This window comes from Cupressus sempervirens, chromosome 1 (assembly GCF_028749045.1).
Source record: "Cupressus sempervirens isolate cs-2001-9-10 chromosome 1, ASM2874904v1, whole genome shotgun sequence".
Classification (NCBI taxonomy): domain Eukaryota; kingdom Viridiplantae; phylum Streptophyta; class Pinopsida; order Cupressales; family Cupressaceae; genus Cupressus; species Cupressus sempervirens.
The window spans coordinates 712413901-712439320 of NC_143118.1; positions in this window are offsets into that span (position 1 = coordinate 712413901).

A 25420-nucleotide genomic window follows, 5' to 3' on the forward strand; every position below is an offset into this window, starting at 1 on the left:
ATTACTTTGTAAATTGGGTAAAAAAATTTATTTTGTTGAGAAAATATTTGTGTTTTTATCCATTTCTCATTTATTCTTAGTACAAGAATACTTCTTGCACATATTTCAAAATTATGTTGGACAAATTGATAATTTATGTTTAGTCCAAGTAATATTTTCTTCATGGATCATTAATGGATTTTATTGAAGATAAGATCTTTCAAATATAATATGAAGGTTTGGCAAAACTGTACAGTGGGATTGTATGAAGAGTACATGTTTTTCTAGTTAGACACAATAGTAATTGAGAAAATGATTTTACCCATGACTTATACTGAAGTGTTTGATTTAATTTTTCATTCTTCTTTCTCATGGAAGTGAGCCCTTCTAGGAAATAGCTCCAACAAAAATGAGCATTCTATTAGTGAGAAACTCATTGTTAAATTCACTTTAACTAATTTTTTTAACTCATAATAATTAACTTCTCTATAAAATTTCCCATATTAGATTATGCATTATAATAATCTTATTTTTATTGTATATACTTCATGTTTTTTTGTTTCATTTTTAGATCTTATGTGATTAAGTGGAAAAGAAATTCTATCTCTTGATTCTAATATATAAAAATGATTTCAAAAATATTTGACAAATCATTCACCCCCTCTTATATTTTCAAGATATTGAGAACCTAAAGGGTGTAAGGATTCATTTGATAGAGTTAAAAAAATATTAATGAAATCAATATGAAAAATGCAATATTTGGAGAAATGATTAGAGGAAAGAAGTAAAAATAAGTATGCACAAAAATACAAATTATAAATCTATTGTCATAAACAGATTTGAAAACTTAGACTAGTGATTAACATGTGATCCAAGTTCCCTAAAAAGGTAGGAATGGGTTGCTTGCAATAATTAGGGGGAAGTAGGTAATGTAGGGTGACTTAAATTTCCCTATATCAAAAATAATCGATTGAAACTTTAGTTAACTTTCATATAGATTCCCTTGCATCTATACCACCTATCACCTACACATAAGAAATAGGAAGAGGGGTTATGGAAAGGGGTTTAACTTAGTCAAACTCCTATTAACAAATTACTTTTGAACTAAAATTTATAATTTCGAAATAAAAAGGAAGAATTTTGTTAGTAGAAAAGGCAAGATAAGGGAGACAAGATATCTTATAACTTGATGATGAAAATGGTTTTGAAATGAGATCACAAGTATTAATGGAAAATAATGACTTTATAAAGACCTTAAAAGATATCACAAATGATATCATTGCATAATTATTGTTTATGTTGGCCACCAATGAGAAACACAAGGGAGTGAAATTCCTTATATTCTTGAACTTGAATGAATGCATTTTTGTTCGTATGCATGAACTAATATATGAGTACTAGATAGATAGATTTTCTTGTTGATATAGAATTCTCAGGTAACAAAATGAGGGAGGTAGCATTTCTTTCATACCTCATATAGACTTTGTGAGGTCCAAAACTCAAAGTAATTTGATAGAGTTTTTAAAATGCTTCTAAAATCCAAAAAACTTTCTCCAAATAAAATTTGGGCCCAAATAATAGAGTATGAGTATAGTTATAAGTATGAGGTGACCAACTCACTCACCCTATACTAGTCATTTAAGTTTTGGGTCAATCTAAATAAGGGAAGTTCTAAAATATTCCCAAAATCAAGGTTTGATATTAGGATAAATAAAAAATACTACCCATGATAAAAGATGCCCTATGTATGTCTAATTGGTGATGGAATAACATGAAATAATTAAAGAGTTATAGGAAAAAATAATTTCCTCAACACATATGAGTTTGATATCTTTTGTTTTGATGAAATGATTAGATTAATTTTCCAATTATTTGAATCTCTACAAAAATGAAACTCTCTACTTAGATATAAGTTTTTAGTACTATTAGGCACATATACCTTCTTGAAAGATATTATTGATTCCCCATTACAAGAGAATTTCTCTCACAAGTATTTTTACTAGAAAATACTAAAGGTCACAATGCTCAGTTCATCAATATGAAAAGAATGTGGAATCTAAAAAACCATTTGAATTTAATAACAATATTCAACCACATGATTATTTACTATAATGAAATTAAATCTATAACCTCAAGTTTGCTTCCCTTACTTTCTTTTTAATTCAAAATAAGAATTTATCCACAATAAATTAAGAGCATATCCACATGTAATCTATTTCAATAATAAACCAAATCACATACTAAAATAGACAACAATATCCATTTTTTTAAAGGCTCCAATTATAAAACTAAAAGAATCTTATAATCATTATCACAAATTTCTTCAAATTACAAAGCATAGATACTAATTAAAGAGAGTTATGCTTCGTATCTACTGAGTGTTGACCCTTTTCTAGTATTAAGTTGTTACATATATAACCCCATAGGGCTACAATAAATCATGATCCAAATTACTCCACTAGAAGTTGATAGTTTTTTAATTTACCAAACTATGAAAAATACTAAAGTAAGAAAAATTAAAAAGTAAACTATAGAGATCATCACCAACTAGGAAAATCTAGGTGTAATCGGGTCCTAAGATTTCTCCATCAAAGTAGCAGCAAGTCAGGTCATTTTATAGTTTTTATACATGGAAGTAAAACTACAGATAACTAGTTGATGAGGCAGACCAATATATGCAATCCTCTTCTTCCACACCTCCTTTTCTTTGCAAACTTATCCAAACTTTTTGTCATGCATTTTTAGAGGCTCCTAATTAATTATCAGCATGGCTTCTATGTGGGCTACATTGGCGAAGTCATGTGTTGCTAGCACTTTCTTTTCTTTCACCTACTAAAATATCCTTTGTACATCCTTGGTACTCTCTTCATTGGTCCTAATTGAATGCCTCTCTTCTCCAATGCATTGTTTATCTAACCATTGAACATCACCTTGGATAATATTGTCCACAATTTAAAGATTGTTGAGTAATTCTTTGATTTTAGAGATACCTTGTGTGATGGCTTTATTCCTCAACTCGATGTAGTCTATGATCACATAGAAATTTTTGTGATCTAGTCTTGGCAGTAGTCATTTAGTGAGAAATTTATGCAAACCATACTCATGTACTTCTTCCATCCATGCAACTTCTTTGATCCAATTAGATTTTTCCTTCACATAAGAATCAATTTTTGATTTATCGTCATGATCACATTAGTAATATATTTTCATGCTTCATTTAGAAGCCTTAGCTGTTTAATTATCTTAATCTAGAAAAAATGAACCCATTCAACAAATGTTGTAGTAACTACCTTGGTCCTCTATAGATGATAAACCATTGATATATTGGGCCATGATTTTCATTGTCTCTTTCATATCCTATTTATATTTAGCATCCTTTCATACCTAATCAATGATCTTATTGTTAGAAACCTCAAAGATCTTCATATCAACTTCTCTACTTCTTTTTCCAAGATCTACTACCATTGATACTTGGTAGCCTTGAGTGGTCATCTCATCATCATCCTTATCTTGAAATAGCTTGGTGTTCTCTACCAAATAGTGCCAAGTGTCTTTATCAAACTCTAACCTAGATTTAGTTTTCTTCTTCTTGGTCTTAGATAATTTGGCCAAACATTTAATTAAATAGTCATCAATAGGTAAAGACACAGGAACTATGAGAGTCTTCTATAGCATTGTGCAATTGCTAAGTAGGGAAAGAGAATCCATGGAAATGCTATCCTCTCCACTCAGTTATTTTGTTTCTTCCTAGTGCTCGAATGAGTTACACTTTTAACAATCTCCACTCTAAGTTTAACTTGAAATTTAGATGGAGTTGGTTCAATTTCACATTCTAGTTTACCTATAATAGAATCATTTACAACATGGCTAGTGGGAACAAGAAATATTTTAGAAGACTTCTTTTCTTTAGGCTTTGAATGTTGCTTTGATGACTTAATGATATTTTCTCTAGAACTCTTTTTTTGAAAGCTAGTCTTATGTCCTTTTATGCACACCTGTAGTTTTGGATTGTAGATCACCTTCTTCCCTCTTGCTCCATTCTATTTCAAGAATTGGGAAACATTCTACTTGTTCAAGATACTATCACATTGTCCCTCTCATTGTCTTTTACTCCATTAGAGTCTAGGCTAATTTTGAAGGTTTTCACCTAATCTAAGGTCATCCTTGACCATAACCTTTTTCTAACATCAAATTCATCAAAGAAGTTGGCCCAATAATCCTCCTTATGAGGTATATGCTAGAATCTAGGTGTGACATTGAGATTGTCTTTGGTGAAACTTGCATAATCAAAACCTTTCCTAGCGATATAGAGTTTAAGAAAGAGATTAAGAATCTCCTCTTCCACCATCATAGCATGTTTGAGGATTGGACAACTGTAATGACCCAATTCTATAGGAAAAGTAGCCTTGATGCCTTCTTAGTGAATTCTAATAGGTTTTCAACAATGATTAGTTGTCTACATATCTCCAATAGTGGAATATTGTCTAAGCAATAACAAGGTAACTTAAAGGGTTTTCCACCAAAAGCCTCAACTCTAAGGTAGGTGAATATTGGGAACTAATTTTAATAGTAGCCATAGGTATCAATCACCTACATGGCTTCCTCTAAGAGCCTAAAATTTTCTTTTTCTTTAAGGCTGAATACTAGCCTTCCCAAAAACATGTCATCGATTCTTATGAACTCTTGGGAGGGTCTTCTAGCTTGTAAATGCTTATACTATTGATATATTTTCATGTCCTCCATCCATAGCTCATGAGAAATAAGTTCCCACTCTTTTTAAATAGATAAAATGTAGACAAAGTATGATGACATGAAAAAGGGACAAAATTAGCCAAACCCAATAGCCCTTTATGTAATCCTTCTTCTATTGAATCAGCCCAATCAATGAAAATTTCACCTTCTAGAATCTTCTATATGAATAAATACATCTAGTCTCCCTAGTGGAAAGAATTTTCATTTACTTTCACCTTGTTCAAGCGAAAAACTAGGGTAAGTGCACCGAGTTGTGGTGCCAAAAGGGTGGTATAAGTGGCCACATTTTTTTGAAATTAACAATTTCTGAAATTCAACAATTGAAGATAGTTATGCTCAAAATTTTAAGATATGACAAAAAAAAAAGTAGTAGGCATTTCAATCTAGTTTCTAGACTACTAATTTTTTTTCAAAATGGTTTAGTTTTAGGTCCTCACAAAAGGGACCACAGAAAGTGGTACTATTTATTTAGAAAAAAACATAATATAGTACAAAGTGTTGCCCTCCTAATATTTTAACTTTTTTTTGAAATTATTTAATTTCTCTAGTCAAAAGTTACCTATCAATGTGTTGTTTATCCCATATTTTTTGGGTAATTCTATAATGTGTATTTTTTTAATGAATTTTTTAATTGCACACATCCCAAAAGTGTGAAATATCTATGTGATCCCCCTATAGAAATAAATGAAAAATAATAAAAATAAATAAATAATTCAAAGTATGTAGAATGAAGTCTAGTTTCTTAAAAATGAAGTTGTTGTGAAATTTGATGAACAAGCTAAAATCTAAAGCCCAATTAGTACACATTGGTTTTTGATAGAAAATGGACATACATTGAAAAGAAATTATAGTTGAAAGAGTACAAATAGAAAATAAATTATATGGTGATATAGCTAACACAAAGACCTAGAATATCATGTAATTTGATTTTAACGATGCTCAACCATGAGGAAACTTGAAGGAGAACACACAAGAAAAATCAATCATTTTTTGTATGTTTGCAGCAAAACACATCTTAGACCAATTTAGAGACTCCAAACCTTTGGTTTGGATCCCGAAGACAAAACCAAGCCTTAGGCTTGGTAGAATCCAAAGCTTCAAATATCACATGTACTCAATAGTGTGCACACACTATTTAAAGAATTTTTAAATTTAGGCCTCAATAGTCTATATATGCTTTCATGTCCACACACTCTTGAAGCCTAAATTTCAATAGAGAGGGAAGGAGAGAGGTAGAGAGGGTAGAGAATTAGAGAGTTTAGAGGATGGGAAGAGTAGGAGGTGGGATAGGGAGAGAGGGAGGGAGAAATAGAGAGAGAGTACAGGATAGAAGAAGGTAGGATAGGGAGAGAGAGACAAAGAGAGTAGGGGATGGGGGAGAGAGAGAGAGAGAGAGAGAGAGAGAGAGAGAGAGAGAGAGAGAGAGAGAGAGAGGGGGGGGGTATGGGAGTGTATGTGCATGAGAGAGAGTAGGGGATGGAAGAGAGAGTGAGAGTAGGGGATGGGAGAGAGAAAGTAGAGAGGGAGAGAGAGTAGGGGGTGGGAGAGAGAGAGATAGAGAGAGAGTAGGGGATGGGAGAGAGAGTGAGAGAGAGTAGGGGATGTGATAGAGAGTAAGTAGTGGGAGAGGGAGTGGGAGAGAGAGCAAGAGAGAGAGAGGGGATGGGAGATAGAGTAGGGGTAGGAGAGAGAGTGAGAGTAGGAGTAGAGAGGGAGAGACAGAGTATGTGGTGGGAGAGGTAGTGGGAGAGGGAGATGGAGAGAGAGAGGGGGGGTGGATGGGAGTGTGTGTATGTGTGTGAGAGAGAGTAGGGGATGGAAAAATAGAGAGAGCGAGAGAGAGTGAGAGAGAGATTAGGGGATGGGAGAGAGAGTGAGAGAGAGAGAGGGGGTGGGAGAATGAGAGAGAGAGTAGGGGATGGGGATAGAGTGTGTGAGAGTGAGAGTAGGCAGTAGGAGAGCAAGAGTGAGAGAGAGAGGGGGGACGGGAGAGTGTGAGAGAGAGAGAATAGGGGATGGGAGAGGAGAGAGAGAGAGAGCTAGATAGAGAGTAGCCTGAGAAAGAAAGTAGGGGATGGGAGGGAGGGAGGGAGGAGAGAGAGTAGGGGATGAGATAGAGAATGTGTGTGAGTGAGAGAGAGTAGGCAGTGGGAGAGGGAGTGGGAGAGAGGGAATGCAATAGAAAGAGGGAGAGAGAGAGAGAGTAGGTGGTTGGAGAATGAGAGAATGAGAGTAGAGGATGGGAGAGTGAGAGAGAGAGAGTAGAGAGGGAGAGAGAGAGAGTAGGTGGTGGGAGAGGAAGTGGGAGAGGGAGATGAAGAGAGAGAGAGAGGGGGGGATCAGAGTGTGCGTGTGAGAGAGAGCGAGAGAAAGAGAGTAGGGGGTGGAAGAGAGAGTAGGGGATGGGAGAGAGTGAGAGAGAGTAGGGGGTGGGAGAATTAGAGAGAGAGTAGGGGATGGGGGATAGAGTCAAAGTGAGATTAGGTAGTGGGAGAGATGGGTGAGCATGGGGATGGAAGGTGTGTGTGTGGTGTGTGTGTGTGTGTGTGTGTGAGAGAGAGAGAGAGAGAGAGGGAGAGAGAGAGAGAGAGAGAGAGTAGGGGATGAGAGAGGAGAGAGAGTGAGAGAGAGTAGTCTCTAAGAGAAAGGGATGGGAGAGAGAGAGAGTAGAGGAGGTGGGAGAGAGAGAGAGAGAGAGAGAGAGAGAGAATAGGGGATGAGAGAGAGAGAGAGAGAGTAGGTAGTAGGAGAGGGAGTAGGAGAGGGAGAGTGAGATAGAGATATAGGGAGTGAGAGAGAGTGGGGTAGATGGGAGTGAGAGAGAGAGAGAGAGAGAGAGAGAGAGAGAGAGAGAGTAGGGGGTGGGAGAGAGACCATGGGATGGGAGAGAAAGAGAGAGTGAGAGAGAGTAGGGGGTGGGAGAAAGAGAGAGAGTAAGATAGAGTAGAGTGGGAGAGAGAGTAGGTGGTGGGAGAGGGAGTGGGAGAGGGAGGGAGAGAGAGAGAGAGAGAGAGAGAGAGGAATGGGAGTGTGTGTGTGTGAGAGAGAGAGAGAGAGTAGGGGATGGGAGAGGGGAGAGAGAGAGTGAGAGAGAGTAGGGTATGGGAGAGAGAGAGAGTGAGAGAGAGTAGGTGGTGGGAGAGGGAGTGGGAGAGGGAGAGTGAGAGAGAGTAGGGGATGGGAGAGGAGAGAGAGTGAGAAAGAGTTGGGAGAGAGAGAGTAGGGATGGGGGGAGAGAGAGAGAGAGAGAGTGGGATGGGAGTGTGTGTGTGTGACAAAGAGAGAGAGTAGGAGGTGATGGGAAAGAGAGTAGGGGGTGGGAGAGAGAGGGAGAGAGATAATAGGGGATGGGAGAGGGTGGGATAGGGAGACATAATTTTTCACATAGTACATATGCACTATAGTGTGCAGGCACTTTATAATGTGTATGCACTATAGTACATACACACTATATGAAAACACCAAAAAATGGTTTTAACAAAAGCTTGGGTCCCTATTGATCCATATTCTATTTTTTGTCTATTGTGTATTCTGTTGTTCTGACATAAAGCTCGAGTTTCATGTTGTTGCAAGTTAGCAAAATCCATATTCAATCATTGGATACACTATTTGAAGGCTTTTTAAACATTCTTTTATTCTATTTGAACCTAGTAAACACCAAATTCAATCACTGGATACACTATTTAAAGGCTTTTTAAATATTCTTTCTATAGAAAGGGTTAGTGCAGTCCTTTTTAAATATTCTTTGTTATTATATAAAGAAAAATTTGATTATAATTTGACAAGTTGTTTGATATATAGTGAATTCATTGAAATTTGTATGTTCAAATGAATTTTTATTTGAAAATGGTTAGAAATTTGACAATTTTTTGAATATATATTGTGTGGGTATGTGCAGGATCATGGTCAACTAAACTATGCTCTTAAGTGGCAATAAAAATAAGGGTTATGTCAACTTGACATGAAATTTTCTACTTGTTATTAACTTTATATCAAAAAGTTGAGAGAAAATAATCTCTAGGATATTGAATCTACTTTCTGAACTACTAGGACTGATCTCAAAAGAATAAAAATTGATTGGTCAAAATTTTGAATTTTAATGCAATATTACAAAAAAATTTAGAACAAAAATAAGAAGTAGATGTATGTCTAACCACCTTAATCAAAATCAAATGATAATATTTTTTAATAATATTCTAGATATAAGTAGTAGACTCATGCATGGATGTGACACATATTTTTGGGTATTTTAATTCTAAATAAATAATAAATAATTAATCTTTGACTTTAGTATTTTTGGAATTAAAAAGCTCTCGTCTCTGATGACCTTAACTAATTCAAAACTCTGCAAAATTTAATTTTTCATTTTTTTCCTTATAGTGGAAGAAACACAAAATGTGATGCATCTTTTGGATTTAAATTTTTTTGTACCATTTCTAAATTATCGTTATTTTTGAAGAAGTGTGTCGGTCAGTAATTTATATGTAACTTAATGAGAAAATAAGTAATAATTACTTACTAAAATCATTATTTGAAAAGTCTTACATTTATGGAAAGATAAGAACATTCTTAAGAAACCCTTTTTATTTCATCAAATTTTGGTGAAAAAAAAGTCATCAGCTACATGTTTGAAGTATAAATCACATAAAAATAGGCCAAAACACATATTTAGAATGTTTTTAAAGTTGAGCATATAGGGTTGGTATCAAAAGATATAGTACACCTTATAAAGATATTAATTGTTTTCATTTAGTATTAGGGTAGGTGGGGAAAATGCTGGAATAAATTTTGAAATGATTTGAGGCATTTCAGAACTACATATTTTTCAAATTGCCACTTTTTGGCACACCATGATCCTACACATACCCGTGTATTCCTTGAAACTATTATAATTTTAATATGTATTTGAATGATTTTTAATTTATGAATTGTAAGGAATTTAGATGTTTGAATAATTTGACATATAGAAATCATCATCATGCCAGGGAAGAAACCAAAAACTCAAACAATAGAAGAGAGGGAAAGAGATTTGGCAATTAAAAGAGATAAAATGAAACTACTATTTGAACAAAGAAAATTGCAAAGAAATAATGAAGTATTGTCTTTCCAAGAGGAACAAGAAGCACTGATACAAAGGAACAAAGAGGAAGAATTGGAAAGGCAAAGAGAATGAATGAGACTATTATGTCAAAGAAGACAATTGAATTGTGAAGATACACTATCTTCCAATTATTTTCTTACTAATGAGCCAATTAGTGCCTTCACTTCACATTTCTTCGTGGATAATTCTATAGCACTTGTTACTTCTCCATCAAATTTTTTTTTTTTGTGTACCCTGGATGGCACCAAGAAAACCATTTTCTTTTGTAAAGTCCTTTTCTCTTAGATTAATCTCTCTATATTTAATAAATGTAGTTGCAATTCCTCTGTATATTAAGTTTTCCTCCATAGGAATGAGAAGGCATGCAGAGTCAGGCCAATTGTTGGTCACTATTGAAAAGGTAGTTCTTGGGCATGCCACTGATGGGAATGATTTCAATCTTATTTTCAGAGTGGGTACATCATTTGTCTTGAAAGAATAATATATGTTATCTTCAATGTCTTTGAAATATCTATAGCTAGTAGCCAATTACTTATTTACCACCTTTGAATATTCATGGGAAACTAAGGTATTTGGTTAGCTAATAGGTCTTAGGAATCTTAACTAGCATCCTAGAATAGTCCTAGATGGATCCATTTGACCTAAATAGTCTTGTGAAAGTAGAGAAGGCTTGTGAATTTTGAAGTAGAAGAGCAAAGTAAGCTTCTAATTTGTGTAAGTGACCTTAAGGGTTACTAATGGGTTCTAGATTTTTTTTCATGATCTAAAGGTGAAGGAGTCCAACGTACTAGATAGAGGAAAAGAAAATAGATTGTTCCACATCTATTATTCTAAATGGAATCATATCAAGATCAATTAGATAGTGGGTTCATTAATCTAACCCTAAAGCTATTTGGACAGTGGGTTTAGCTGCCTTCTTCAATTCCTAATAGGGTTGGAATCTCTTAATAGGGATTCAAAGTCTCCTAATAGAGACTCTTTGTACTAATTAGGGTCCATTCTCTAACAAGGAATATTCAAATTAGTACATTATTCTCTAGGCATCACTCCCACAAGGGTTTTCCCTCTGATCAAGGGTTTCCCTAAACAACATATTTGGTGTATGTGTGTATGCGCATTTATTTATATTTTTTGTTTACTTTGGTTGATAGAGTAAGAATTATTTAAGATGGATACATAACTATTTCACCCCCCTCCCCTTCCTCTCGGTTATATTGGTGAACTATTACTTTTAAAAATTGGTATCAAAGCTTTATGTCCTTGAAAGAAAGTCTAAAAACTTTGGGAGATCCATGGTGAATATGTTCAGAAAGGAAAGTCCTAGATTTGACACCACAAACTATGACAATTAGAAGGATAAAATGAAGACTCATCTCTTGTGCATGGGACTAGGATATTAGCTTGTAACCAAAACATCCAAAAACATTGTAGAAGAAGAAAATCTTGAAACCTATACATAAGAATAGAGAGAAGTATTTATGTGCAACATAAGGGCAAGAGAAGCAATACTATCAACACTTGAAAGTGAGTACAGTTAGGTCAAACTACTTAAAACATCTCATGAAATTTGGAAAACTTTATAAGCTAATTATGAAGGTGATACACATACAAAAAGAGTTAGATTACAAAATTCATATTGCACATTTCAAGATGCTAGAATGATGGAAGATGAATCTATGAGAAGATATGTTGGAAGAATATCTAAGATTGTTGTAGGAATCACATCTCTTGATGGAAATAAATTTGATGATGAAGTGATATGGAAGATCTTGAGAATTCTTACACCACCTTTCAAGTCACTAGCACAAATGATTCAACTGATGATACCTTGCACTACTAATTTCACCAAAGAGATAGTGCTTGGTATATTGGAAGCTACAAAATTTGATTTGAAACAGTCTGGTGAATTGGAAAAATTTGAGACCACATTTAGTGCATTAAACATCAAACCTAGTTTAGCAAGGAGCACAAAAACATAGGGAGACATTGCTAGTAGTAGAAAATCCATTGAAAAAAAGATCCAAGAAGGAGTGTCTATTCTTGTGGAAAGAGAAAAATATAGTAAGAATATCTTTAAATGTTGGACTTGTAATGAATACAATCATTATGCATCTAAGTGTCCTAAAAGAGAAAGGAAAATTACGGGTAGATTGAAATCTAGAGGATCTAGAAATTTTTATATGCTAATGAAGAAGAAGATGAAGAAGAATTTGATCAAAGAAAAAGTGAAGATGAATTAAGATTTGTACCTCTAAAAGAGGATAATCTTGACAAAGAAATTAGAGAAGAAAGTGCGTTGATTTCACAAGTTGAAAATAAATATTGGATCATTGATAGTGGTTGTTCACATCACATGACTAGCAATGAGAAAGTTTGTTAAATCCAAAAGCTATGATGGAGGAATTGTTCAGAGTAGGGAATAATGCAACTTGTCATATTATAGGAATTGGATCTATAGCACTTGATGGTAAAACATATACTGATGATGTTTATTCTGTTGATGGACTTAAGCATAACTTGTTGAGTATTGGACAGCTTATTGAAAAAGGCTAAAATTTGGTAATGATACATGCATTATCAAGAACAAGGAAGGAAAACTACTTGGTACTGGCACAAAATCCAAAAGTAATGTATTTCAGTTAAAATCCACTAAAATAACATGTTTCTCCACTAAAATAACATATTTAGTAGTAAGGATTCACAACAGTTGGTTATGGCATAGAAGATTTTGTCACATTAACTTTGATAACATTGTGAAGGGCAATAATACACTTATTGTGATAGATTTTCCCAAAATCTCTAAGCACACTCACACTATTTGTAAGGAATGAATTTTGGCTAAGTTGAAAAGTGTCTCATTTCCTAGCAAGCATTTTTGTACTACACAAAAGCTGGAACTGGTACATACAGATCTGAATTGTCCTTCTAGAATAAGAGGATTCTATGGAGAAAGGTACTTTATGGTTTCTATTGATGATTTCATTAGAATGATGTGGGTAGCTTTTCTTAAAGAAAAATCACAACCATTTAAGAAACTCGAGATATTTAGGAACAAGGTTGAAAATGAATCTAGATTTAAGATCAAAAGCTTAAGATCAGACATAGGAGGAGAATTCGCCTCTAGAGAATTGAATATCTATTGTGAAGAACATGGTATCAAGAGACAACTATCCTCACCCCACACACTTGTGTAGAATGAGATTGCTAAAAGAAGAAAAAAAAATTGTTGAAGGAGAAAGAGCTATTTTATTTGAGAATGATGTACCAAAGACCTTTTGGAGAGAAGTAGTCAATACAGTAGTATACACACTAAACAGAGTGTAGATTAGGAAAGGTATCGACAAAACTCCCTATGAATTATGGTTTGGTTACTTACCATCAGTCAAGTACTTTAGGATATTTGGAAGCAACTGTTACATCAGAAGAGATGATGATATTGGTAAATTTGATCCAAGGAGCGATGAAGGTTTGTTTCTTGTTTATTCATTGAAAAGTAAAGCATACAAATGTTTCAACTATAGAAGAAAACTACAGTAGAGTGCACAAATGTTAAACTTGATGAAAAGTTTTGAACAAAGGAAAAGATAATGGACTATAACTCTGATGGAGATGATTACTTTGGAAAGGTTAATAGAAGTAATGAGTTATTTCTCAAGACTAACAATGACTTTCAGAATAATGTGCAAATTGAAGATGTGAGAGAAGAACAGAGTGTCATACATGAGATAAGAATTGAAGTAGTAACTCCTACACCAAATAGAAACATGATAAGAAATCATCCTATTGATTGGATAATAGGAAGTAAAGAAAAAGGGGTAATGACAAAGAGTAGAATAAATGAAGAACTATGTATGATATCTCAAGTAGAACCAAGAAGCACAGATGAAGCAGTCAAAGACAATTATTGGAAAGGAGAAATGAAGGAAGAACTCCAATAGATAATTAAAAATAACACATGGGAATTAGTTCCTAAACCCAAGGAAAAAAATGTGATTGACACTAAATGGGTATTCAGAAATAAAATGAATAAACAAGGAGAAGTGATAAGAAAAAAGGCAAGACTTGTGTGCAAAGTCTACTCTTAGCAAGAAGAATTGATTATGAAAAAACATATGCACCTGTAGCAAGAATGAAAGTAGTCAGAATGTTCCTAGCATATGCACCAAACAAGAATTTTAAGGTATATCAAATGGATGTTAAGTCAACATTCTTAAATAGAGAACTTGAAGAAGAAGTCTACATTGAGAAATTAGAGAGTTTTCCTTTATGAAAAGAAAAGGGTATGGTTTATAGACTAAAGAAAGCATTGTATGGATTAAAAAAAGTACTAAGAACTTGGTATGAAAGGTTGGACAAATACTTAGCAAAGCTTGGATTTTCTAAAGGAACAACAGATGGTAACTTGTACTTAAAGAAAATAGAAGATGGTTTTATGATAATTATTGTATTTGTTAATGACATCTTCTTTTGGTGGAAATGATGAAGCCAATAAAAAATTCTCAGAAGGCATGAAGAATGACCTTAGAATGAGCATGATAGGTGAAATGAATTTTTTCTTGTGATTGTAGATTGTTCAGAACAAAGAAGGTATCTTTATTTCTCAAACCAAGTATTTAAAGGATTTACTGAAAAGATTTGGTCTAGAAAGTTGTAAAACTATTGGAACTCCTATGGTAACTAGTCATAAATTATCTAACAAAGATGAGATGCATACTGTTGAATAGAAGAAGTATAGATCTATGATTGGAGGATTTCAGTATTTGACTCATAGTAGACTAGATATAGCTAATGCAGTTGGAATTGTGGCAAGATTTCAAGATGATCCTAAGAAATCTCACTATGTAGCAGTGAAAAGAATGTTTAGATATCTTAAAGGAACATTAGATTATGGTATTTGGTATGATATAAATAGTGACTTTACTCTTTGTACCTATACAAATGCTGATTGGGAAAGAGACATGGATGATAGTAAAAGCTCTAGTGGAGGAGAATTTTTCCTTGGAGGAAGATTAGTTTTTTGTCTCAACAAGAAACAAGATTGTACCTCACAAAGTACTATAGAGGTAGAGTATGTTGCAATAGCAAACAATTATAATCAATTCATATGGATGAAGGAAATGATGAAGGATATTGGAATCACATTCACAAAATGTGTTATCATTTACTGTGATATCACAAATGTAGTCAACATGTCTAAGGATCCTATTTTGCATTCTAAGACCAAGCACATTTCTATAAAATATCATGTACTAAAAGAAAAAGTGGCAAAGAAAAAAATTAGATTGGAATACATCAGCACTAAGGAATAGATTGAAGACATTTTCATAAAGGCCCTACCAAAGGATACATTTGAATACCTAAGAAATATGCTTGGCATTATGCCCCTACCTAGCTTAGAGTAGAGGATGTAGAAGTACAATAGTCTAGGATAGACAACACCATTGTTGGACTAGACTAAATGCTGATGCTTCCTCAATGGGAGAGTATCTATGATGAGAAAAGTCAGGCAAGGACTCTAGGTAATAGGTAATTAGGATACAAAAATATCTTTAGATACTTGTGTTATTCAATCATATGCAAAGATTGTAAAGCAATAGACTAGCTTGTGGACATGCTAATAGCTTGTTATGTGTTCAATTTTTGTAATACCTTTAACATTGATGTCAATGGGGGAGAGAGAATGATATGAAAAACATTAGAATGGTAGAGGAAGTGATATAAGAAAATAAGAGAACTTGCACTATGTGGGAATAGTGTTACGTGAAGCAAGATTTGATTGATAAAGAAAACTCATTGGTATTCTTGGAACTAGATGTTTTTCATCTATTTTTTCATCAATGCCAAAGGGGGAGATTGTTAGCATGAATACTAATGCTATGAGAAAATATTGGAGAATAGTGTTATGACTTTATTTGTCATTGATGACAACAAAGTAAGACTGACAGAGAAGCATAATAAGATCTATGTATTGAGGGTATCACATTGCATATTTGCCCATGCACAATTAACAACATATACTACAAAATGTATTTTACATGTGGTCAAATGCATAGTGTAGACACCTAAATCTGATTACACCGCTTTGGTAATCTTATTTAGCTATCTCTAAAGGCATCATTAATTAAATTTCTATTTAATTAATCCTTTTGCCATCCCCTAGCTGATTAATTTAATTAATCATCTATAGTCCTTATTGATAAATCAAATAACCCATTATTTATCAATTAATCCTATTCTCCTATCTAATTCCAAAACCCTTATTTATTAAATAAATCTATTTGATAAATAAAGCCCTCAAATCTAATAACCTTAAACTATCCTAAATCCTCCATTTAGCCTAATCAACCCCATCCTCCCATACTAACCAAGCTTAGCCACTAACTCACCCACCCTAATTAAATGCCATCCACTTGCATATCTCTAACATCCCTAATCTAATCCTAAATCACCTCTAATCCCACCCTTAACATTGTCACATTCCCTAAGCAAGCTTAAGACTTTCCTAAACCAAGCAAAGTCAACAATCTCAACTCCCTCAAAATATCCCAACCACTAAGCCATGAATGCTCTTACAAAGGCCATAAAGACTCTTACAAGCCCATTCATTGCTCTTACAAGCCATTAAGAAGGGTCTTTATGAAGATATTATCCCTTGAGCCTCCTTTGTTGACTCAGCCTTGCCCTTTCCTCCATCCTCTCACCTTGTGACATGTGTCACTCCCTGATTGGTTGTAAGGAAGCACAATCCATGTGCTCTCCTCTCATGCAATCTAAGCCCTCCATAAGCTTTTTCCTTTCCTTCCATCTTAGCCCTCCATCCCTCAAGTCCTTAGCCTATAAATTGAATCCTCTCCCAAGCCATTTCATCACAGCCTTGAAGCTAAAGTTATAATGTTAGTTTGAGAAACAAAACCCTTAACCATACCCTTATGATGCCAAATTGAGAGCTCACAAAGCTCCCAATTTGCCATTTTCCATCTCCATTGAAGCATAGTTTGAGTATCTTGAGCATACATATCAATCATTCATTTAGACTCATCTATAAAGAAAAGAGCTAATTCCTTTTGGGAGAGTCCATTCATTTGGCTCACATTCCTAATTAGGGGTTCCTCTTTTAGTCTCTCTTACATGTTATATTAATCTTTGTTAGTTAATGCTTTGTTTCTTTAAATAGATTAGTATTTCTTGCTAACATATTAGTATATGCACATAGAATCTAAATTGATAGCGTACAAAAGATATTAATGATTTACAGAGATCCATAAGGAAATAAAACATTGGGAAAATAGTCTCTGTTATATGATCAATATAACACACTTTGTTTGTAATAAAGGGTTGCGTAGTTAACTGGAGGGAGTACTCTAACAATTGATGATGCCAGCAAGTGCATAGGTACAAAAGTCACATATGTGAAAGTTTGGAAACAACTATGAGCCAACAACATTAACTAAATGTGTATTTCATTTAACATGGATCTGGCTCAAATGAATGTTAAGTGTATGAAGCTGACTCTAAAGATTAATAATTGAGTATGGTATAAAGGAAATTTATTTTCCAAGTTCTAGAGATTTTAATTGTGATTGGGAAGTAGAGAATACTTGTGAATTGTGAAGTAGAAGAGTAGAGTAATCTCCTAATGTGTATAAGTGACCTTAAGGGTTACTAATGAGTTCTAGATCTATTTGTATTATCTGAAGGTGAATGAGTTTGATGTGCCAAACAAAGAAAGAGAAAAGAGATTGTTCCACATCTATTTTTTTGAAAGGAATAGTATTGAGATCAATTGGATAGTGGGTTCATTGATATGATCCTGAAGCTATTTGGATAGTGGGTTCAACTACCTTCTTCAACTCCTAACAGGGTTGAAATCTCCTAACAGGGATTCAAAATCTCCTCACAAGCACTCTTTGTACTAAGCATTCTAATAGACTTCTAACAGGGTCTATCCTATACTAGGAAATATTTAGATTAGTACATTATTCTATGGGCATCACTCCCACCAAGGTTTTCACTCTGATAAAGGGTTTCCCTAGTCAAAATGTCTAGTGTGTGTGTGTGTATGTGCATTTCTTTATATTTGTTGTTTACTTTGGTTGATTAAGTAAGAATTGTTTAAGATTGATACATAAATAATTCATAATCCCTCTTAGTTATATTAGTGAACTATTACTTATAATAGCTACAAGAGCATGTTGTAGAGACCTATAATTACCTCTCTCTCTTTTTAGATATGTGATTCCATTTAGATTTTGTGGCCACATCTCAGGTGATGTTGAAAATTGTAGTATTGGCCAGTCCAAAGTTGCCAACTATCTAATCTCTCTCACCATTTTTCATGGGATCAAACTTTCTATTCTATTAGCTCCATATGGCTAGGTAAACCATAGTCCTAAGCTCATCCTATCCCATTGAGTGCTCAAATGTTCTCAGGCATGTCAAACTGAATTGTCCCTAAGGGTCATTAAATGCCATAGGGAAACAATCTTTGATGGGGCATATCTCAAACTATGTGTAAGGTATGGATATGATTCTAGGTACTATCGGACCATGCATATGGAGACCTACAATAACCTCTCTCTCTTTTTGGAGATCTAATTCTATTTAGAGTTTGCAACCCCATCTCAAGTGATGATGAAACTTGTAGTGTCAGCCAGTACATAGTTGCCAATTGCCAAATCTCTCTCACCATTCATCATGGGATTGAACTATCAATTTCATTAGCTCTATGTGGCCAGGTAAACCCTAGCACCAAGAACCTCCCATCTCATTGAGCACTCAACCATTCTTGGGCATGTTGAACCAAATCATCCCTAAGAGTCACTAAATGTGATAGGAAAGTGATGTTTGATTATGCATATCTAAAAGCTCGTGCAAGGTATGGATGTGATTCTAGGTGCTACAAGACCTTATTACAGAGACCTACAATAACTTCTCTCACTTTTTGGAGATCATATTTCATTTAGATTTTCTGGCCCCATCTCAAGTGATGCTAAAACTTGTAGTGTTTACCAATACAAAGTTGCCAACTGTTGAATCTCTCTCACTGTTTATTGTGGGATCAAACTATATATTTCATTAGCTTTGGCTAGCCAGGTAAACCCTAGCCTAAAGCTCCTCCATCTTATTGGGCACTCAAACATTATAGGGCATGCCAAACTAAATCATCCCTAAGAGTCAATAAATGCCATAGGGAAACAATTTTTTACATGGCATATCTTGTAGCTCGTGCAAGGTATGGATGTGATTATGGGTGCTAAATGACTCTATTGCAAATACCTACAATAACCTCTCTCTCCTTTTTGAGATCTTATTCTATTTAGATTTGCGACCCCATCTCGGGTGATGCTAAAACTTAAAGTTGGCCAATACGAAGTTACTAACTATTGAATCTCTCTCATCGTTCGTTGTGGGCTCAAACAATATATTTCTTTAGCTCTGGGTGGCTAGGAAAATCCTAGCACCATGCTCCTCCCATCTCATTGAGCACTAAAATGTTCTTAGGAATGCAAAACTAAATCATCCCTAAGAGTCACTAGATGCCATAGGGTAGTGATATTTTATGGGGCATATCTTGGAGCTCGTGTAAGGCATGGATGAAATTCAAGGTTCTATGGGACCATGTAGTGGAGACTTATAATAAACTCTCTCACTTTTTGGAGATCTTATTTCATTTAGATTTTTTGGCCCCATCTTAGGTGATGTTGAAACTTGTAGTGTTGGCCAATACAAACTTTCCAACTACTGAATCTCTCTCACCATTCATTGTGAGATCAAACTATCTTTTCCATTAGCGCTGAGTGGCAGAGTAAACCCTAGCCTCAAGCTCTCCCCATCCCATTGAGCACTTGAACATTCTTAGGGTAGCAATCTTTGACAAGGTATATCTTGGAGCTCGTGGAAGGTATGGATGTGATTTTGGGTGCTATAGGACTATATTGTAGAGACCAACAATAACCTCTCTCAGTTTTTAGAGATATTATTTTGTTTAAATTTTGCAGCCTTATCTCTGTTGATGCTAAAACTTGTAGTGTTGGCTAGTATGAAGTTTCCAACTATCGAATCTCACTCACCATTTGTCATGGGGTCAAAATGTATGTTCTATTAGCTCTAGGTGACTAGGTAAACCCTAGCCCCAAGCTCTTCCAATCTTGTTGAGCACTCAAACATTCTCAGGCATGCCAAACCAAATCATCCCTAAGAGTCACTAAATGCCATAGGGCAGTGATCTTTGATAGGGCATAGTTCGAAGCTCGTGTGAGGTATGAATATGGTTCTAGGTGCTAGAGGACCATGTTGTGGGGACATGGGATAAACTTTCTCACTTTTTAGAGATTGGATTCCATTTTGATTTTGCAACCCCATCTCGGGTGATTCTGAAACTTGTGGTGCAGGATACCTAGGTGGCAACTAGATATGCAATCTCATCCAATGATGGAGACTCATGATAGATGGTAAAGGGGTGATCATACACCTCATTTTGAACATTTTATTTTTTTATGGTGATAAGGTAATCCTTTTTGTAAGGTCAGGGAACTTGAGGTCACCTATAAACCCAAGTTGCCTTAGTCCTAAGGTTTTTTGTTTTTTTGTTTTTTTTGTTTTTGTTGGAATGGATGTTAGATGATGAAAATACCCTCTATAAATTTAGAGGAGGAATAAGTTGTTGGTGTTTATTAAGTATTTTTTTATATGGCAAGGAATCACTATTGATGTCAAACTTGTCTATAGGATCATTGAGTTATTGTCAAATATTATTACTTCTTGTTTAGAACAGAAAACTCATACTTTGTCAGAATGAAACACCACTTTAGCTTCATGTTGTCATTAATTGGAGTTAGTGGAATATATTAAGGATCTTCTTGGTTATCTTAATAACCATTTCATGGGTTTGAAATATAATTAATTCCCTTTGCAAAGAGTTGTCTAAAAATCAACAAATTACATGTTGTTGCAAAGAAAATATAGTCATAGGATGTTGGAAAATTGTTTTCACTCATAGGAAGTTGAAGAATCTTTTGGAAGGATAAAATAGATGATATATTTAAGTTTGTGAGATAGTTATTAGGTATTACTTGAAGTTTCTAAGGTGTTAGTTTGAAGCAAGAAGTCGATTATGATCCATTTCTAAAATTTTCTCATTTTCCCCTTATTTCTTCCCAAGTCTTGAATAGGAAAAGTGATCGAGTAGTTTTGTGAAGTTGGGTAGACATTTGTTCAATGTTGTAACCAAGTTGGAAAGAATCTTTGAAGACACTTAGGAAGGTGGGAAAGGTAGTTTAACTTTAAAATGTTGTTGTTGGGAATCCACTAGCTTTTGATGTGAGCACTCTGCATCATTTTGGATGCAAATTACATTAAATTGAATTACATGAAATGTACTTAAAATGTAAACCTGAAAAACAAAATATATATTATGATAACCAATAGTGTCATACATGAACAAACATATAATATAATATGATAACCAATAATGTCATACATGAACAAACATATCATATATTAACCAATAATCTCATAAGTCTAATAATGTCATGCTTCAAACATATGTCATACATCAAATACAAAATGATATATATACATCAAATGTATATCAAATATGTCCACTAACATAAAATTTAACATATATGTTCACTAGTTCCTATACATGTGTGTCTATCCCTCCTTTCTCTCCTTCCCATGAGGGGAATGAAACAAATCCCTAGAGGTCCTTGGTTGTTGTATGGAGGGAGATAATGGGGGTGATGGGGTCTTCCTCTCACACTTTCTCATTCTCTTATTTAGGCTCTTCTCTAACTAGAGCTGATACACACAAAGTAGATATGAATCAATAATTATTATACATTGAAATCATTAAGTATATGTAAGCACAAAATTAATTATTTTCTTACCGCCATCAAATAGTCACTCTATACATCCACGTCAAAGGCTCGCAGATGATCAAGTATAATAAGGCCCTACAACAATTCAATCAATATAATCACTTACAAATAGCATTTGAAATTTCAATATAAAATATTATAAACAAAAAATAAAACTAAGAAAATTCTTCCATACCTCGGTCAATGGCTCTAAACTAGCCATCGATGCAGCAACTCGACGATCAACGGACTAGCAAAGATAAGGAGGAGTCTTAGATGTCAACAACTGCATGTCATATAATATAATTTACATGTAATATGAAAAATAAAACAAATATAATCAAATTAATTAAATTAACATGAAAAAAATTTACCTCTATGAAGCTCATATCATTCCTAGGCTTAGACTCCCTTCTGAATGTCGATGGTTTAGTAGAGAACTGATTCACATAAATAATTTTTCTTTTTCAATCCTTCATATGATTACTTAATAAATATATGTATTAATTTAAATGATTAAATTGATACATACCTCTTGACTTGTCAACAAGACATAAAATGGGACCAGGTAATTTGTACTAGGGCCATCAACACTTTTACCCTAAATTTTAAATAATATCAATACATGCTGATTAATTAGTCATTCACTATACATATGAAATGTGATCAAATTAGTTTATTATAATTGTAATTTACTTGTGTTTCAATGTCAAATGTGTCACTCAAGAACTCATCAGTGACTAGCTCATCATCCATACTATCTCCAACATGACTGCCAAATGTGCATAAGGATCCACATGATGTGACCACGATGCACATAAGGCTCCTCCTCAACTAATGGGCTGGCACACTGAATGAGAGTCTGTGTCAAAGCATTGATAGTCCCTAAAGTGTTGGTCTACATGTTCCTTCACAACTAAAGGAATAATCACACGCTCACCTTGTGGCTTGACAATAGGCATCCTAACTACATTAGGGTCATGACATGCCCCTGGCCTCTCAAATGATGACCCCCCACCTCTACCTTGAGATTCTAATATATCAAAATAAATGGGGATCTTCACAAGGAAAAATTCACAATACAATTTATTTAAGAAATGCATTGGAACCTCATGATTATTATAGGGAGGGGCATCAAAGACCATCCACCATCTATCCCAAAATTTATTTTGAATATCATCATGTATGCACCAATCAATGCAAAACCTTTTAGTTGTATGTTTAATAGTGTCTTATTCTCCAGGCTTTTTAAACAATGCACAAATGCTACCTTTTTCTATTTCCTTTTTCCTCACATCTTTAGAGGATAATTTATTTGTGTAATATCTTCTTTGTTGATCCCTCTTAACATGCAGAATATCCAACTAATGAATAATAGAAGCTACATGGGTCATAATGGACTCAAGGGAGGATGCAAATTGTGCTCTCATAGGATTGGTTTTTCCACAAGCTTTCAACCTACCAATGAGTGCTTCTAATTTATTTTTCCCTCTTTCTATTTCATTCATTATGTTTTCTTGGGTGCCAGGAGGAGGTCTTTCAATCGGTGGAGGTTGCAAAATTTTTTGCTCTTCTTATGGAGGGTTTTTATTTTGATTTTGTTGATCTAGCTAGGGATTTGGTGGTTCATTGCTCAAATTTCTTGATAAGAAACCAATTGGATTCTAAGTAAATAAACAAATTTAAAGAAAAACTGAAAAAACCTACAAAATAATATGAAAACTTACAAAAAAATGCAAAAACATATATATATATATATATATATATATATATATATATTTTTAAAACAATAGTATAAAACATACTACATGATCTTGATCTTGATCTTCAACAATGAGGAGGCATTTTAAGGAGGTAGGTGAGAAAATTCTTCAATTTTTGCAACTTGCATGTGCACTATTAAGGAGAAAGAATGCAACAACAAAATAAAATGAAATGGGTGGTAGGTTTGCAACCCATATATAAATAGTTGGGATTTTAAAAGGTGTGCACATGCTTTTAGAATTTAAAAGATTCATTTTTTGTGTCATGGTTTTGGCACCACAACTTGGTGCACTTATTCACTATACCGACAACTTCCTTTGTAAAATTCTTAATAGTTAGAGATTTAGGCAACCTTGACCACTTGTTTCCGGCCTCAAAAGCCAACCTTGTGCATCTAAGGAATTGAAGTCTTTCTTATTTTCCTTGTATAATTGCATTTCTTATTCATTAGTCCAAGGCTCATAAGGTTCTTTGTGAGGAATTTTCAAAGTCTACACAACAATAACCCTATAAATCCTTACCAAGACTTCTCCTAAAATCTTCTTTACATGCACCTACTTTGAGGGTCGTAGTGACTTGCACATTCTATTACTAACTATGGGAACCTCAAAGGAGGAAAAGTTGTGATCTCTAAAAATCTAGTACATGTTAATTTATGAGCTATAGTTCCACTCTAGGCACTTTTGGTTCTTTCTACTAACTCTATTAAGTTTACATTTACTAGAAACATGAAAGGAAGAGAACTTAACAAATAGGTCTTTCCAAGTTTTGGGATTTTGGGTCAAAATACAAATATATTAATTTGAAAATGAAAGTAACCCACCACATGCAATTGGATCAAATTCTTAAAGGGAAACCAAAAATGGAAAATCATAGAAAAGACTGTTTGGTACTCACTGATTCCATGTGCCAAACTACTCCTGCAAACCCTTATCGCCTTCATCGCTTCAAACCTCCAAAGTAGAAAGTTAGGGAAAATTGGTGAAGGAACTGGTACTTATGGTACAATTTTGAAAAATATTATAAACATATTCAAGAGTGTGAAATCATTAATACATCCATGCAGAGATTTATTTGACAAGACATGTTAGTCTTTTAAGTTAAATACTCCTTTCAAATTAGCACACGATCTCACTTTTGGATGGCCTTAGCTTATAATTGCACTCCATTTAATGATGAATTGCACTTTGACATGCACCTTCTAGCTATCACTATTATCATGCCTCAATATCCAATCATTACATTGTGTATGGCTTTCAAAGATCCAAAACTTAAATCTTTTTTTGGAAACAAGATCTAGAGAAAAGAATTGTCAAGTCATAATTCATCAATAAAGCCATAACATTGAACTTGAACTTGAAACTAAGAGCTTCAAAGTTCAACTTCAACTTCTCAAGCTAATGTATTGTCAACTAAGGATTACATTAGGATTAAATTCTATATAGCCAAATTGGTCCTGAACTTATACTTAGGACAAAATGAAGGTTCAAGTTCAACTTTGACTTGGGAATAGGTAAAACAAAAATGCACAAAATAATAGGAATCATTATGAGCACAAAAAGACCAAAAACTACAAATAAGAGTCCTCATAGATATTAATTGAAGAGAGATATCATGTATTTAAATACTATTTATTGAGCTCATAGAAAATTTGTATGATGTTTGGAAGAATGAGAAAATACTAGAATGGGTTCTAGTAAGCATGGAATTTGACAAAATTTGTATAATTTATGATACTACAATTGTGATTATGTTATAGGGTCGATAGTTAAATGTTGTAGAGATGTATAGAGCTACCTTGGGCACATAGATTTAGAATTTTGATATTAAAAAAATTAGTCTAGATGTGTGCCAATTTTCATACTTGAACAACTTTTTAGACTATTTTTTAGAGGGAAAGCTCTATAGATAACCCTAATTTAGAATATAAAAGTTTAGTTGATAAAGGCACTTCCGCATTAGGGGT